This window comes from Varanus komodoensis, unplaced genomic scaffold (assembly GCF_004798865.1).
Source record: "Varanus komodoensis strain SLA01 unplaced genomic scaffold, ASM479886v1 scaffold1, whole genome shotgun sequence".
NCBI lineage: Eukaryota > Metazoa > Chordata > Lepidosauria > Squamata > Varanidae > Varanus > Varanus komodoensis.
Window position 1 is genome coordinate 6,087,231 of NW_025335268.1, and position 16,236 is coordinate 6,103,466.

Sequence of the window (16,236 nt, forward strand, 5' to 3'; positions counted from 1 at the left end):
GCTGAGCTAAACAAAATAGTGTGTGGAAAGGATGAAATGGACAGGATAGTTACACAAAGGGCAAATGACTCTGTGGGACTAAGTAGCAAGCAAGCAGGCTTGTGATCTTGTGCACAGGATCAAAAGTGTTTTGTAAAAACTGGAGCACAGTCGCATCAGTTCAGAGACATCCTCCATTGCAAATCACGGGACTGGAACAATGCACAAAGCAATTCTAGAGCTGGGGAAAGGCTCCTGCGGTAGTCTGGGGTCACTAATCAGAAGAAAAACACTGTTTACTTCTAAGGGCTTGAACACAACAGAACTCCCTACGTCAAGCAGCTCATCCTGGAAGTAAGGTTGACGTCAATGAGCCTGCATCTGAATAGAGATATAGAAGACTGGTGAAACACTTACTTCTCTTCTGAGTGTCCAGTTCAGAATAATCCCTCGAAAGATAAGGAGCTGCAGGTCTTCTAGTTCTGCGCAATGTGAGGAATGCTGTCAAAATGGTTGAGTATTATCACAGGAGGTGCATCTGCGGTTCGAGGTGAAATAAAGGTGCCAGGAACTTGCTCTGCCTTTCCCATGGACCAGCTTCTGTGCTTGCAAAGCTGCATGCCAATCAGACCCTCTAAAAGGTGAGTCGCCCTCCTGTCAAGGCAGCTAATAATCCCGTAGGAGCCCTGCCAGGGAAATGAAATTTTAAAAGGACAGATCCAGTGCAAGGGCATCGCAGCAATCTGGGAAGACAGATGTTGCTGCTGTGGCGAATGTTGTGAGGCTCCAAGGTTACCGGGGCTGGGAGTCCCTCTGCTTACAAATTCGCTGAGTGAAAGATACACTGGCAAATGTGTGTCTGGAAAATGACATGTTATGCAGTTCCTGTGGGGATTACATTTCTTACGCCAAGCAAGAGAGCAAAAGCTAATTCTTTAACAGAGTCAAGTCTTTGGTCAGAAATATTCTGATCCTCCCTCTGAGTTCTTCTCACTTCTCTTGCAGCGGCATCGGAATACACGCCTGGCGACCACGCGGTGCCTCTGAGAAGAACCGCATTTTATCTGGACTGTGACAAGAACTCAATGTCAGGCACAGTTTGAGAGGGCCCTTCAGCCAGCAAGGGCCCACCCTTGAATACACCCAAGGTTACAGTATGCAAAACCAGTCTGTGTTTTTCAGGAAAAAAGCGGAAATGGCGCTTTTGGTTTAGAACTCAGTTTTACAGTACTCAGTGAGTCATAGCATGGAATACCATATGGTATTTCTCACATAAATAAACTTTTAAAAATTAAACTTTTATATGCCGTCCCTTATGCATGGCATCTCAGGATGGCTTACAATCATTAAAAATAAAACACCCAAATCAATATAATAAATAACAAATGACCAAAAATACAGATTAAATGAGTTAGATAAAAAGTGACTGTTGACTATTAAAATGTTAATTTTTAAAATCACAAGTAAAAAGGTTTATAGGCTGGAAGATCCCTGTTGACAAGTCACTCATGCATTGCCATTGTAGACATACAGCGGTATTTGGAGAACCACCAAATAAACACAGAAAATGACTTCAGGCCATGAACCTATCGGTGGCATTCTGCTTGGTGCTGGAGCTGTTGATCTGGGATTCTAGACCTGAGTTCTAGCATCTCTGCTTACTGGGTGACTCTGGGCCAGTCAGTGATCTCAACCTAACCTACCTCATAGGGTTGTTGGGAAGATAGATAGGAGGAGAAGGATTATTTTAGTCAGCATGAGTTCCTTGGGTCAGGATCTGGTGCTTAAGCATCAGAAGAACCAGCCTGGCAGTTGTAGGATTGGCCCCAGACTGCTGGAGTTTGCAGACCCTTGGTGGGCACCAGCTGGGAGCCCCAGGGGCAGGGCTATGCACGGGCAAGCTCCTCCCGCCAGAAGCCACCTCAGCAACACAGGTCTCCTGAGTGGTGGCGCCTGCACCCTGCCCTACTCCTGAATCCCACCCCCCTGGTTATCCTGCCTCAAGGCCTGCTCCTGGCCCTGTTGTCTTACCAGTTATTGGCTGTTGGCTTGTTTGTGACCACGGCCTTGCCATGCTTCACTAAATATGCCTAGTTCCTGACCTCAACCTGTTCCTTGACTATGACTCTGCCTTTACTATTGGTCTTTGGCCTGTGCTTAGCCTCTGCCTTGCCTCAGGCCCTACTGCCTGGGTCCTGGCGCATCTGCCTTGTCTTTCCCCACCCCTGCCGTGACAGTTCGCTGGGGCAGCTACTGGAGGGAAGAGCTTGATCTTATATAGTCCCCAGGGCTTTGAGCTGCTGCACATCAAGTAGGGTCTGGAATTCGTCCTGTAACTACCAGGGTGGTCCTTCTGATTCTTGTTCAGCAAATGGAGCCCTGGAGCTACCCAAGTCCTGACACCTTGAAGCAGGAAAGGAGGTGAGATATAAATGTAATAATAAACAGATGTGTTTCAGTGGGAGCTTGAGTGGGCCAAGAAGCACAGGTATTTCCTATTCCTTTCCCCCACTAGACAAGAGGTATGAATGAGAGAGGCCTCATATATGTGTCTGAACTGGAGCTGGATCGGAAAAGGAGGCCGAAAATGGGTTTTGCTTTCTTCAGGGCATTGTATGGATTTCCCTGGACGTCTGATGAGACCAGTCACTGCTCTCAGCCTAACCTACCAAACAAGGTTGTTAAGAGGATGGGATGGAGAGAAGGAGGACCATGGAAGCCATCTTGAATTCCTCAGAAAAGTGGGGGAAAGCAGTACATAAATATAAGGCCGTCGCCGTCATCACCATGCATAGGATTAGATTTCTCAGTCCAATTTATTCATCAATTTACTTTCATAGTTATATTCCACTTGTTAAGGTGAACCTTCACAAAGCAGCTTACCAAAACTTGACAAATACAAATGTCACTTAAAACAGTAATTCAACAACAATTTCGTAAAGCCATCTTAAATATAACTACGAAAGCTAAGCAGGAGCAGTTAAAATAAGATTCAAAGCAGCATTTAATATTTTAAAAATCCAGTTAAACTAAAATCAACAGTAATATGCAACAGTAAAAAAAAAATTAGCACAGTTACTACTTAAAAGCAGATAGCAAAATAAAAGATTTCAAAGCCTGTTTAAAAGCAAATAATGAAAGGTCCATATGGGAAGGGGCCACCACTGAAAAGGCTCTGTCTTCAGTGCCTTCCAGTCTGATGCATCTTGATGGGGAGCCTACAAGCAAACTGATCTGAAGGGCTGGGCAGATTTGTATGAGTGTCGCCAGTCCTTCAAATACTCTTGAGAGCACCAATTAGGGCTTTCAAGTCAAAGCAGCACCTTTGAATTGGGCCCAGCATCACATTTGCAGCCAATCCAAGTAGCAGGATTTCAGTGCTTTTGCTCCAGATCCCTCTTCCTAGCAGGCATCCTGGTGGCCGCCTTCTGGACCCATTCAAGTTTTTGAACCCCTTTAAAAAGCAGACCCATTAGGCAGCTCTACTGTAATCTAGTCTGAATTTTATTTATTTATTTATTTATTTATTAAAACATTTCTATGCCGCCCCTTGCCGTAGCCTCGGGGCAGCTCACAGCATAATAAAATACACAATAAATTAAAACAATAACAATTAAAATATATACATTGGAATAAAATAAGCCGCCCTGGCCAAATAAAATTCAATGATATTAACATTTAAAATGCTGCTTAAATAAAAAGGTCTTCGCCTGGCGCCGAAAAACAAATCGACGGTGCCAGGCGGACCTCTCTGGGGAGCGCATTCCATAACTTAGGCGCCACCGCTGAGAATGAAATCAGGACATGTGTAACTAAGCCAGGATGTACCTTCTCCAAATGGTTGGAGCTACCAAACCAGCCTGAGCTGATACGAATTACCCCACTTACCTGGACTCTCCTTGCACACCAGAGGAGTGAAGATGAAAGTGTAAGAGTTTTTCTCAATGCACTCTTATTCTGGAAGAGGTGCCATCATCTGTTTTGATACTCATAGTTACTGAGATGGGTGTTGCCTGCCTGCATTGGGAGAAACCTAAATCTATTTCTTGTTGCATTGAATAGGAGAAGCCAGCTGTGAAAACAGCAGAATCTGTGCTCTTCCAGATGTATGGACTGGCTGGGAACTTCTCATTAGGGCCAAGGCTATAGCTCAGCAGTAAAACACATGATTTGCAAGGAGGAGTTGCCAGGTTCAACCCCTGTCATTTCCAGGAAGGATTTGGAATGACCCCCATCTAAAACCCAGGAGGAACTATACTAAACTACACTGACAGGCTGGTAGAAGGTGATGTTCCCAGCCAAGGGGTGAGGACTTGGACTGGGACTCTGGTGCCTGGAATTACTGACAGGGCACATCCTGATCTCCAAAATTAGAGCCATCTGACCCTGTTATTAGAACAGTTGTCCAACAACTCATGTCCTGCTCTGCAGAGAAATAGGGAAGGTGCCATTAATGGCTCATAAATAAGATGGAAAACTCTTGTTTAGTTATTAAATTCCATGAGGAAGGATTCTCATTCTTGCATGTTTGAGTTGGGTATTAAAACTCTTGTTCAGATTGTTATAACTTGTGTGTGCAAAACAGATTGCCTTTAAAAGGCTTTTACACCGAAAGATGCCTGAGTGCGCACATGCTGACTGACACGACTGTGGCCAGCGTGGAAGATGGAATTCGAGGGAACAGATTCCACGGATAGTCCAGCTAAGCTGCCTGCCTGTAAACAGGACACCCCTTTCCAAAGGCATCTCTGACAGATGCTTACGCAGCAATCTGCACAGAAAGAAATTTCACAGTTTATTCAGTCAAGTGAAATCACCATTAAGTGAGCAGATGATAAGATACTGTTGCCTTCTACCAAGCAAAATATCGGTTCATTTAGCTAAGCATTGAAGACCCTGTTGGGCAGCTGTCTCAAGGGCAGGAGTGGTCGTCAGACTTCAACTCTGGTCTGGGACTGATAGGAATTGAGGTCCAATAGCCCTCCAGAGGTTGTCAGACCTCAACTCTCTCAGCCCCAGCCAGCATGGCCAGTGGTCAGAGGGGTGGTGTGTGTGTCAGTGAGAGAGAGGGAGAGTGCAAAATTAACAGTGTCAATTGCCCATCTCTGTTTCAGGGTCTCCTGCAGAGATACTCCTAGTGTGACTGTCTGTGTTCCTTTAAGGGGATGATCCCCTTCATGGATCACTGCAGCAGATCAAACCAGCCAGTCTTAGAGGAGATCAACCCTGACTGCTCTTTAGAAGGCCAGATCCTGAAGATGAAACTCAAATACTTTGGCCACCTAAGGACTCACTGGAGAAGAGCCTAATGCTGGGAACAACTGACGGCAAAAGAAGAAGGGGATGGCAGAGGATGAGGTGGCTGGATGGAGTCACTGAAGCAGTTGGTGTGAGCTTAAGTGGACTCTGGGGGATGGTGGAGGACAGGAAGGCCTGGAGGAATGTTGTCCATGGGGTTGCGATGGGTCGGACACGACTTCGCGACTAGCAACAACAAAGGGGATGATGGTCTAAACAGTCCTTGTCTGATCCAGCACAGCTCTTCTTTTGTTTTTAATGGGGGATGTCTGGGAGCAAAAGTGGACCATGTGCTTGATCACGGAGCCACAGCCTTAATAATCTTTTGGTTAATGTTCCCATGTGCTGAAAAGAATCTCCTATATCAGAATATTTACATTCCTGTGCTAAGCACATATTCAAAGCAAAGTGAGTCCTCTTAACTTTAGCCATAACATTTGTGAAACCAGACTGCTGCTTCTCCTGGACTGTTCAGAACTAACATGAGCTTCTGCTCGTGTTTCACATCTATTGAAGAAAAAGGGGCTGCAAATATTTTCTCACACTGGTGGGGGAGTTGTTAAAGAAATTATCTTTGACTCTGCAAGAAGAATTACTTTTCTGATATCCTGGATGCCAAGGCTATGTGGAATTCCCCTCCTCCAAATAAATATAGACTTTATATATCTGCAGTTTACTTTTATAACTGAGGGGGTAGAGCACTGGCAGGTTTGTCGTATGACTGCAGTCCTGGGAGCACATGCCTGGAAGTAAGTGTCACGGAGCTCAGTGGGTGCTCTAACTAAAGTACACAGATGGACAGCACATGCCCGGTGGGTACCATGTGGACCCCAGCCTCCTCTGCAATTCCCACTGTTCTTTTGCTAACAAACGTGGCACCAAACTTTGCTGGCACAGCAGGAAAAAAAGATGTTCCAGAAGAAAACGAGCCTTTTTCACTGCCACGCCACTGAATTCTAGCAAACAGTTCAGCAGTGCGGTGGGGACAGGAGTGGAGGCTCCAATGGATTCTGCTGGGGTGTGTGTGTGTGTGTGTGTGTGTGTGTGTGTGGCAGTAGGTATTGGGTCCTGGAAGCTGTCCATCCCTGATAACAGGGTCATGCTGCATATTTCTCAGTAGTGCAGTGTTGCCATAATTGGTGAGCCGTCTTGTGTTGCTCAGCAAGCCTCTTCTATAAAGATCCTCAAAGTTAGCTAGCTGAGTGTCAAACTACACTGCATGTTAAATACACAGCATGTTGCTGACCTGCTTTGGTTTTATCTGTAAGGAAGTGCAAGGCCCTCCCAATCTCAGTCAGGACTTCCACGCACAGGTAGGGGATATTTATATTGCCCGCTGTAGCCGCTTGTTTTCTGAAATCCACACCTCCTGCCTGCCTGGGAGGCTCGGGGCAGCTAAATGTAAACTTCAGTTCAGGCCCAGTTTCACCAGAGGAAGGAGATTCAGTGACACCCACTTTTATCTTGCTGATAGTTTGAATGCTGTGCTTGCCAAGAGTTGTGAAACAGATGCCTCTTGGTGGCCCGAAGGGGGTTGTTTTGTGCAAACTGTCTATACCCTCCTCAACGTGAAACCCTCCGGATGTGTTGGAATACAGCTCAGTCCTTGACCCCACTGGGGGTCAAGAAAAGTCAGTGACCGGGCCGGAGGGGTGGGGGTGGGGAGGCTGTTTCTGAGCGTAATTCAGGTGATGCTGTCTTAGAACATTCCCAAACTTTTGCCAGGCTCACCTGATAGGGATGGTTTGTGGGTGGCTCAAGGACAGCGTAGTCCCTGCATCCAAGCCCTCATCAGGATTCCACCCATGTGAGAGCTGCTCTTAAGTTCAGCAGGGGCACTAGGACAGGGTCTTCCTGCACAGCGGAGGGTGCTGAGCTAGTGCATGGGACTAGCACCCACAGTCAACACTTGGCTGCACCCAAAGTATGGACTGCCTCCTTCCAGCTCTGGAACCATTTCAGTGCTTCACACTGCCTGCAATGTAGAATTAATGTTCAGAGTGCACTTTCCAGCTAACTTTCAGTTCCTGTAATCAAGCACCTCCTGCCCGCCTGGAAAAGCAGTACAGCATCAGCAGAAATAGATCAAACATAGCTACCTTTCCAGAATTCCTAAACTGCCCAGGTTGTCCTACTCCCGTATTTTCATCTTCCCAACACCTCTTTAGATATTAAAAGTGTGTATGTGGCCAGCTCCATCCTGATGACCTGTGGCACCTTTATAAATATTTTAAAGGTATTTTAAAGGTATAGTAAACAAAACAACAAGCAACAGTCCGAACCAGATAAAATAGAACCTGGGATAAAAACTAATGTCACCAGACACAAAATCCAGACCATTAAAAAAAAGTGAGGAGCAGAACTGGCATGCTGGGCCACCAAATGTCTTTCTGGTCTTTTAAAAGGAGCTTACCTTTTGCAATGAAAATACTGCTAGGAATCCTCCATTCCAAAGTTGTTACAGGAATCTTGTTGGCTTGTTTGCCTTTTGCACCTCCTACATAGTACAGTGCTAGTGATAAAACTACTCCTATAACAATTTCTGCAACAGCCTGCTTTATTTTTTGTGCAACTTTCATACTGAAGTTCTGTGAAGAAGTCATCATTATCATTAGTATTAGTATTTTCAGAATTAGTTAATAATTTGGTCTGTATCTGCAAACAATGCTGAAAGCAGGCCAAAAAAAGCATTTTGAGAATGTAAATTATTCACATTTTACTTCTTAAGTGTTTTGTGCCTGCCAAGGAAGGCCATTTCATACAGGGACTGTTTTTTCAGGTACTTTCATCTTTTAAAAATTTTGTAGTACATTTGTGTTCATCTAGGAACCTGTGACCTGCCAAATAACACTGGATGCTTGTTCCCATCATCCTCAGCCATATTACAATCTGACAATGTTGGGGGAGCCCCAGGCTTATGGAATCCTTTAAACCCTTGTAATTACTTTGGGTGCAAGCCTTGGAGAGGGGCATAAGCCCACAGCTGTGCGGGAGGAGGGGTGGAAGCAGCTTTCATCTTTCTGCTCTGCAGATACTTTTGCTACATGGTTTTCGCCCCCTTGCAATGGTATCCCAGAGGGGAAGAGAAAGAGGCTGGAGTGGCTGCAGGATACATAGTATCTTGGACATCCTAAACCTATCCCTCCCAGCCCCCTGAAATGCCCCTTTTAACCGCTCTCTGAGGTCACTTTCCTGACCTTGGAGAACAATGAGCACAATTCAAGTGCAGGAGGAGGTGGAAGGACCTAGAGCTTTGATTCCCAGCTCCAAAGTCAGAGCACTGTCTACTGCTGCAGAACTGGAAATGTGAACTCTCCTAAGGCCCCTCAGACAATGTCTGGGGGCCATAGGATCATTCTACTAGTATAGCAGAACTTTCAAAGGAACAGAGTAGCTAGTGGCTCTCTGGCCAAGGGAATCTTCTATCAGTGGAATGGCAAAGAAGGCAATTCTCTTCCCTCTGAAATGCACTATGGGACATTGGGGGCCCCTCCAGAGCAGCTAGGGGAGTTGCAAGGGGAAGCAGAAAGGAGGGGAAATCACCCCCTCCATGTTCCACTGATAGGAGGTTTTATTGGTGGGCCACTAGCTGGAAGCCAATCCAATCTTTCGTACCCCCAAAATGTTTTGCAAACATTTTGTATGGTTTTTGCACAGAGAACTGACCTGGTATTATTAACCAGTTAAGTGATGTTGCCTTACATGTTCTGGTTACAGACCCATAATGTAAAACTAACAACAAAAACATGTGAACAGATACAATCTTTGTGCCTTAAGAAACATGGACAGTGAATTCTTGTGTTTCTTTTAAGAGTTGTTCCCGAGTGAACTTCGAAATCCAAGGCTTGGATTGAGAACTGGAAGAAAAACAGAGGTGAAAGGGAGAGAGAAGGTTTAGCTGGAAGAACAATTTGCATACCTCCATTTCAACTGGAATGCTGTTAGCTCTCAGCAGTTGTGCTTCAGGGTAGCAGTTAATTTAAAGGTGTGAACTAAAAAAGCTGCTTTGGAAGCCTCTTATTTCACAACCATAAATTACTGTTTACTGCATGGGTGTCTGACTGCCTGAACAGAGAGAAAATGTTTATTAGTCTGCTTAAACAAAACTGCTAGGACAGAGCCCTAGAACATCACAAAATTTCCAGGTAAAGATGCTCTCTCTTTTTTCTAATGCCAGACATCAATTCCTGGCTATATCCTCCACTATTCCCAGAACCTACCATCTCCTCAGAATTACAATGCCTCTTACCTTCCCACAATCCTCTGCATGTCTATTCAGAAGGAAGCCCCAGTTGGTTCAGTGGAGCTTAGTCACATAAGTACATATAGGATTGCAGTCTTGATCCTTGTTTGTCCATCATGGGCCCTCCCACTTCCAGTAAATCATTTAAATAAAGGATGGGATAACATTTTTTCTTTAATGGGCTTTAATTCATAGGAAGAAACCAATCTTCTGGAACAAAATGCAAGTAAAAAAATGCTTTTTTCTTTCTTTCAGATGAAGATGACATCATACATACAACCTGTCTTCCTTCTTCATGCAAGAAACCCGAGGCAGCTTTCAAAGTTCTCCTCCTCTCCATTCTATCCTCAGAACAGCAGCCCTTTGAAGTAATTTAGGTGGAGAGTCTGTGACTGGTCCAAAATCATCCACTGGGGCTAGAACCCAGATCTCCTGAGTCCCCAGTCCAGCACTCAGGCCACGACACCGCACCGGTTTACATAGTATATGTAATGATGAACCACAACTGGGATTTGTGTTTGAAGGTGGCTGTGATGTCTCGAAGGATGGAACGTGAAGGTCAGCTGGAGGGAGTATGGGATCACGGCTGGCAAGGCTGGCCACAAGCATTCTGCTGCTTCAGACAAGGGACAAAACGGCACCCCCGCCTCTTCCATGTGCAAAAGTCAACTGACCTGGCTGCTGGATCATTCTTTAATTCTGGCACAGGGACAGCCTTCGTCACCCAATGCGAAAGGAGCAGGCCAGCTCGGGGGGTCCAGGGAGGGCTGCCCACAGCTGTCTCCTTCAACATCTGAAGCCACTTCAACTCATCACCTCTGCCTTGCCCAACTGCTGAAATTCTCTGGGCTGCCTCCCTTGTTGCCACCCTTGGAGCAGCTCTCAGAGGAGGCATTTGGAAGAACTCCTCAGACAGCCATTGCAGAGAGCAGCTGGGTTTAACTCAGGAGGGTCTCTGTCAAGAACTGTGGTCCCGAGCCATGGAACTGGCTGCCACCCGAGGCAACCACCCCATTCTACTCAGTGGCAGCCCCAGTCCCAAAAGTTGGGTGTGTGAGTAGGTGTGAGAGGACTGAGTCAGCAAGAGTGGAGAGTTGGAAGAGGGTGGAGGACTGTTAATAGTGGCTTGGTGAGACCTGGCTTAGGAGGTGACTAGTTGGAGGCACGGTTGTTCCAGGCTCGAGCGTATTGTGAATTTGTTGTGGCATCTTAAGCAAAGCTTTCATGGACCAGGGCCCCGCAAGATGCGGTCTTCCCAGGTTGTGTGTGTGCACATGTAATTTCTGTTGACAGTCTCAAGTGATGACTTGAGTCGCATCAAGTGTCCCACCCTACACATCTCAATGCTGGAACTCAGCCTAATGCCCTTCTGACTTGAAATCCCATCATCCTCAGGTGGGAGCTGAGATCAGGAGGGCAAGAGGTCTGTGGGGGGAGCTGCTCTCCCTGCTCCCTCATCCTGTCTCTGGACAATGCAGCAGGGCAGAACAGTCTTAGTGGGGACGCAGAGGAAGGGAACCTGCTCACTCACCCTCTTCCGCTGGGCAACTTGGAAGGATGAGTGAGGAAAAGGTGACTGCTCCTTGAAGAAGCCACCATCACCACACCCTCTCTTGCTGCTCACATCTGTCCAGACAGGTTTGTGGTCCCAATCCTGTTGCCATGGTTCCCCCAGGGGGTGAGCAAGGGAGAACTGCCACCACCTTCACTCTCTTGCACTTAATTTCCTGCCCACTTGCAGAAGTGGCAACCCAGTGGTGGGAATTGGGCTCCCTGCATGGGGGATCCGTCACTGGTCCTGTTGTTTTCTAGATGCTCTTGAAAGAGGAACAGACCCTTCCAACCTAAAAGCCTCTCCTGAGTATTGGTTGCTTTTCCTTCAAAAGAAATGCAGACAGAAGCCCCCTTTCCCACCAGTGCCTTGCAGTATTGTGTACTGAGAGGCCCCCAGCTGTACCCCCACCTGGTCTAACCCAGAAGTGATGAACATGTGATCCTCCTGACATGGCTGGATTGTAACTTCCATAAACCATCACCCCTGGTCACGCGGGAGTTAAGCCTGCTTGGAGTTGTGGTGCAAAGACAGCCAGAATCTCACCAAACCTTCTGGATTCCCAGCAGCCAAGACAGACCAAGAAAGGGACCTCGGGGCTGAGGTGGACAATTCAGATGAAAAGGTTGACCCAAGCACACAGCTGCTGTGAAACAGGCAAACTCTAGGGGCTTACTTAGGAAAGGCATTGAAATGAAAATTTTCATTGTAAGCCATCCTGAGGCTCTTTGTGAATGGGGCAGCATAGAAATGTTTTAAATAAATTTAAAAAATGTCAAATTATCCTTACACAAATCTATGGTGGAACCACACTTAGAATATGGTGTACAGTTTTGGTCACTGCACCTAAAAAGGGTATTCTAGCATTGGGAAACATTTTTAAAAAGGCAACTAAAATGATCTAGGGGCCAAAGCAACACCCTTAGGAACAAAGGCTAGATCAACTGCAATTATTTAATCTAGAAAAAAAGGTAAGAGTGGGACATGAGAGAGGTGTCTGGAATTATGCAGTATGGAAAAGTGAATAGGGAGACATTTTTCTCCCTCTCCCAGAGTAGCAGAACCCAATGGGACTATCCTATAAAGCTTTTTGGTGGGAGACTTCACACTTCAGGCAGTTAATTTATGGAATTCACTTGCACAAGCCGCAGCGATGGCCACCAATTTGGAGGGCTAGAAAAGGGCACTGGGCAAATCTCTACAGGAGAAAGCTACCAGCGGCTGCTAGTTCGGATGCGTAAATATCTGAGGCAGCATGCTTCTGTACCCCAGTAGCGGGGGAACATGGGCGGGAGCCTGCTATTGCCCTGTGGAGGGCGGCTGTGTGAACATGCGGGGTCGCGAGAGCCCCTTGGTCTGATCCAGCACGGCTCTCCGCTCTTCTGCTGCGCTCGTCCCTCCCCAGTTTTCTTTCCCTGCGGCCCCAGTACCCTCCACGGAGCAGCCCCGACCTCCCCCTTCTCCACCCAGCGGAAAGCGGCGGCCAACGCTGCTCTTCCGCAAATATAAAGCAGCGTTTGGGAGATGCCATTTTCCATGCAGGTGTGGGGAAGGACGGGAGCTGTGGAGGAAAGAACACGGGAAGGATGTGCGGGCAGGGAGCACTGGACTCCCGTGCTCACTGCGTAAGGGAAGATCGGAGCGGGGACAGATACCAGCAGGTGACTTGGGCGTGATTAGTCGACCCAGGATAACGGCCGGATGCTGGACGTGCGCGCCGATCCCTTTCTCTCCCAGTTGGGCTCTTCCGCCCGATGTGGAGCGTTGATACTTTACCCCGGAACGAGTCCCGGACCGCAGGCTCAGCCTAGTGGATCTTATTTACCGACCTAGCGAGGCGGGCGCCTAGTGGCTCGGGCTGCAGCTCCGTCACGTGCTCCGCAGCGCACTGCCCAGGCGCTTCGCTGAGCCCGGCGCGTCTGGTGCCCGCGGCGCCCCGGGAGCATCCTCTCATGCCTCCGCGCAGTCGCGCCTCGCTCTCGCCAAGCGCTTCCAGCCTCTGGGGCAAGTTCGGGCGGGTGTTTGATCTGGTATAATTTCGGTTCAGGACTTGCGGCGGGCCAGATGAAATTAAGCGACGGGCCGCATCCGGGGGTCTGTTTGATGACTTCGAAGAACTGCAGGTTTCAACTGGGATAGGCAATTGAGACGCTAGCAAACAAGGTAAGGGATGCAGGGCTCCAGGCGGGCGCTTCGAACATGATCTTTGAGTAGTTACATGGCCATTAATGGTGGGAATATGTACGGAAAGCAAGGTACGAGTGAGTGAGTTCTTGAATAATGCACAGTTCCTCAGAGGCTTCAATTGAGCTAAAGAGCTATTTAATGTACATCTACAAACATACATATTATATGCTATCAATCTTATGCAGTGCAATCCTATTTATGTTGACTCGAAAACAACTCCCTTGTGTTCAGTATGGCTTATTCACAGGAAAGTATGCATTGTAGTGCTGCCTTCACATGTTAATTAACTTACCAAGGATAGGGTGCCTATGTTACCCCCGACTGTACTGTATGTGGCCGCTGTACTTAAAGGAATTGTCACTTAACTGCATTTCATATTCCTTCTGGCCTTGCCTCTTCTCCACCCCACCCCAACTGTGTGTATACTTTTAAGTGTACATAATGCTTCTTGCAGCTGGTTAAATGAAGTCCACGGAAGCTTATTCCAAAATCAATTGGCTGGTCTTTAAGGTGCTGCAAGGCTCTTCGTGGCATTTTCATTGCCTGTGCCGGCACACGCTCACTCATGCACTCTTTCTTTTATTCCTAACACATCTGTTTCTTTACTCTCTTCTCTTCCCGTGCTTTATGCTATCATATTGCAAGGCAGAATAATGAGGCAAGTCCTAGTATTGGGCCCTGGAAAGATGAAGAGGTAGACAACTGCAGGACCCCTGGACACTCCTGTAACAGCATGTGGCCATCTTTGCCCAACATTCAGCTTGTGTACCGAGCATCTGAGCCTAAAGCAAGTGCAACTACAAGACAGTAGACTGAAAATGTTGCATAGTTTTATATCGCTTGATGGTTGTTTGTAAACACGATCAGTGATATAAGTGAAGAAATGGATTGGTCCACTGTAATCTGATGTCGCAAAGGGGCTTGAACCTGGATGGTGTTTGCTGTGATTTTCCTGCCCCCCCCCCCCTGCTGTTTGGAAGGTTGGAAAGGCTTCATGGGGGGAAGAGGCAAGGAAAAGTTTGCTGTATCAGCTTAGATGTATCAGTTTAGTACATCGACTCCAAAATGTGCACATATGAAGCTAAACATCACCATGGAATGCAATAAATAACTAAATTGGCTTTGTTTAAAATAAGAAGGATTATTTTTAACTTTTATAGCAGGTTTTAGGAAGAAAGATTTACTCTAAGAAGATAATCACTTAAGAGTTGTTATTATTCTAAACAATGAAACTCTGCCATACTTAACCAAAAGATAACTAAAACAGTGTGTGTTCGGGTTCTGCTTCAATAGAATTGAATAGTCCATTAGCAGTTTTATGTAGATGTTTGCAGACTTGCAGCCTGAGATATAAATGTTTGTACTTGGAAGCAAGTTTCACTTTGTTCAGTGGGACTTGTTTCCCAATGAACATTTCTGAGAGTGCAGCTTTACTGATTTTGGAACTGGCCTCCCATAATATAGACTGTAGTGTTTCCAAACCTTGTTCCTGCTTGCTTTCTTATGTGTCATGTTGGCTTCAGACATGCCTGTACATCCTGCATACCTCTCCATCCAGTAGTGTTGTTAAAATATAGGTTTTCACTTTGGCATACATTCTGAATGTTGTTTTGCTAATGGTGCTCTTATAGCTCAAACATTTCTCTCTTCAGACTGACTTCAAGCACAACTTTAACAAGTCTGTGATTTATTTTTCATCTTCTGGTTTTTACATTCTCATTGTGACAAGCAAAAATGTAAAGAAACTGATTTCAGCTCAGCCAACTCTCTTAAAAAAAACCCATGTAGAGATTCTTTTTTCCGTCCTTCTTCCCTTCTTTTAGCAGAACTCAGTCTTACCTAGAGTCTTCTTTCATTTTAATAGCTTTGTTTGATCATGATGATATTGGATTTTTATCTTAGGCTGGAAAACAACTTACATTTTTCAGGCATGCTAAGAGAAAGAACTGGCAACATTTCTTTGATAGCAAGTTGAAGTTCTTGTTTGCACTTTGGTTGGTAGAGGTAGAAAAGTTATGCTAAAATTTTGCCTGGATTAGAGTCTTAATTTTTAATTTTATAAAATGTCAGTTAAAAATGCTAATATTAATGAAATACTCCAAGGAAGTTGTAATATTCATTTTCCTAAATGATCTTAACATATGAAATTGACATTTATAATTTTAAACATGCTCTCGACAGCCTTGTGGGTATACTTTTCATTATGAGTATTGCATTTACTGCTTTGTATAGTATACAAGGATTAGAAGACAACTGCTAGTGTAAATTATATTGCACTAGCATAATCTTCTCTAGTGCAACCCCAATCACATTAGCTGGAATACAGTTACTCTGGAATTGTGACAGAGTAATTTATGTCAGTGCAGTGTAATTTACATTGCCCGTTGCACCCACTGGATACCACCCATTCTCTTTTGTAAAGAGAAACAGTAGAGCAACATATGGCCTTGAAATGTTTTGGACTACATTCCCATCTGCTGTAACCAATATGGCTAGTGTTTAAACAATGGGAGTTGTAGTCGATTGACATCTGGAGGGCCACAGATGTATGTATAGTTATAAATCATAATTATACATACATTATAGATCTGAAAGACACATAGGCTGGAAACACATCAGAACTGGATAAAACCCATAATGGGTTTCTTCATTACTTTAGATCATGTCCCAAAAATGCACTGCTTCATAACTTCAACAGCTGCCTGGAATTCAGTGCCAACCCTAAAATCTTGTGAAAGGCAGAATTTTATTGCTGAAACCTGGCAAACCGCTACATGGCTCAGAGATATGTTAAACAATTCTTTTTACATGCAGGCTTTTCAGTGGCCTGTCCCATGGATTATTATTCACCTCCAAGTGAGCCATAATATTTACAGCATTTTATTTGGCCCTTAGACTTTCCCTCACATTTTCTCTTCCTCTTTCACCCATCCCAGCTGCAGCAGGTGACTCATTCTGTTTGGCTACTGATTTATAA

At 45.7% G+C, this 16,236-nt stretch overlaps 1 protein-coding gene across 1 annotated transcript in view; it reads left to right on the forward strand.

The window, feature by feature from the left end:
- Nucleotides 1-13,004: 13,004 nt before the first annotated feature.
- The window catches only part of DISP1 (dispatched RND transporter family member 1), an 83,576-nt gene continuing 80,344 nt past the window's right edge, over nucleotides 13,005-16,236 (forward strand). Inside the window, exon 1 of the mRNA XM_044432188.1 lies at nucleotides 13,005-13,235. The gene's annotated coding sequence lies outside the window, so the exon portion shown is untranslated. The remainder of the gene's footprint in view (nucleotides 13,236-16,236) is intronic.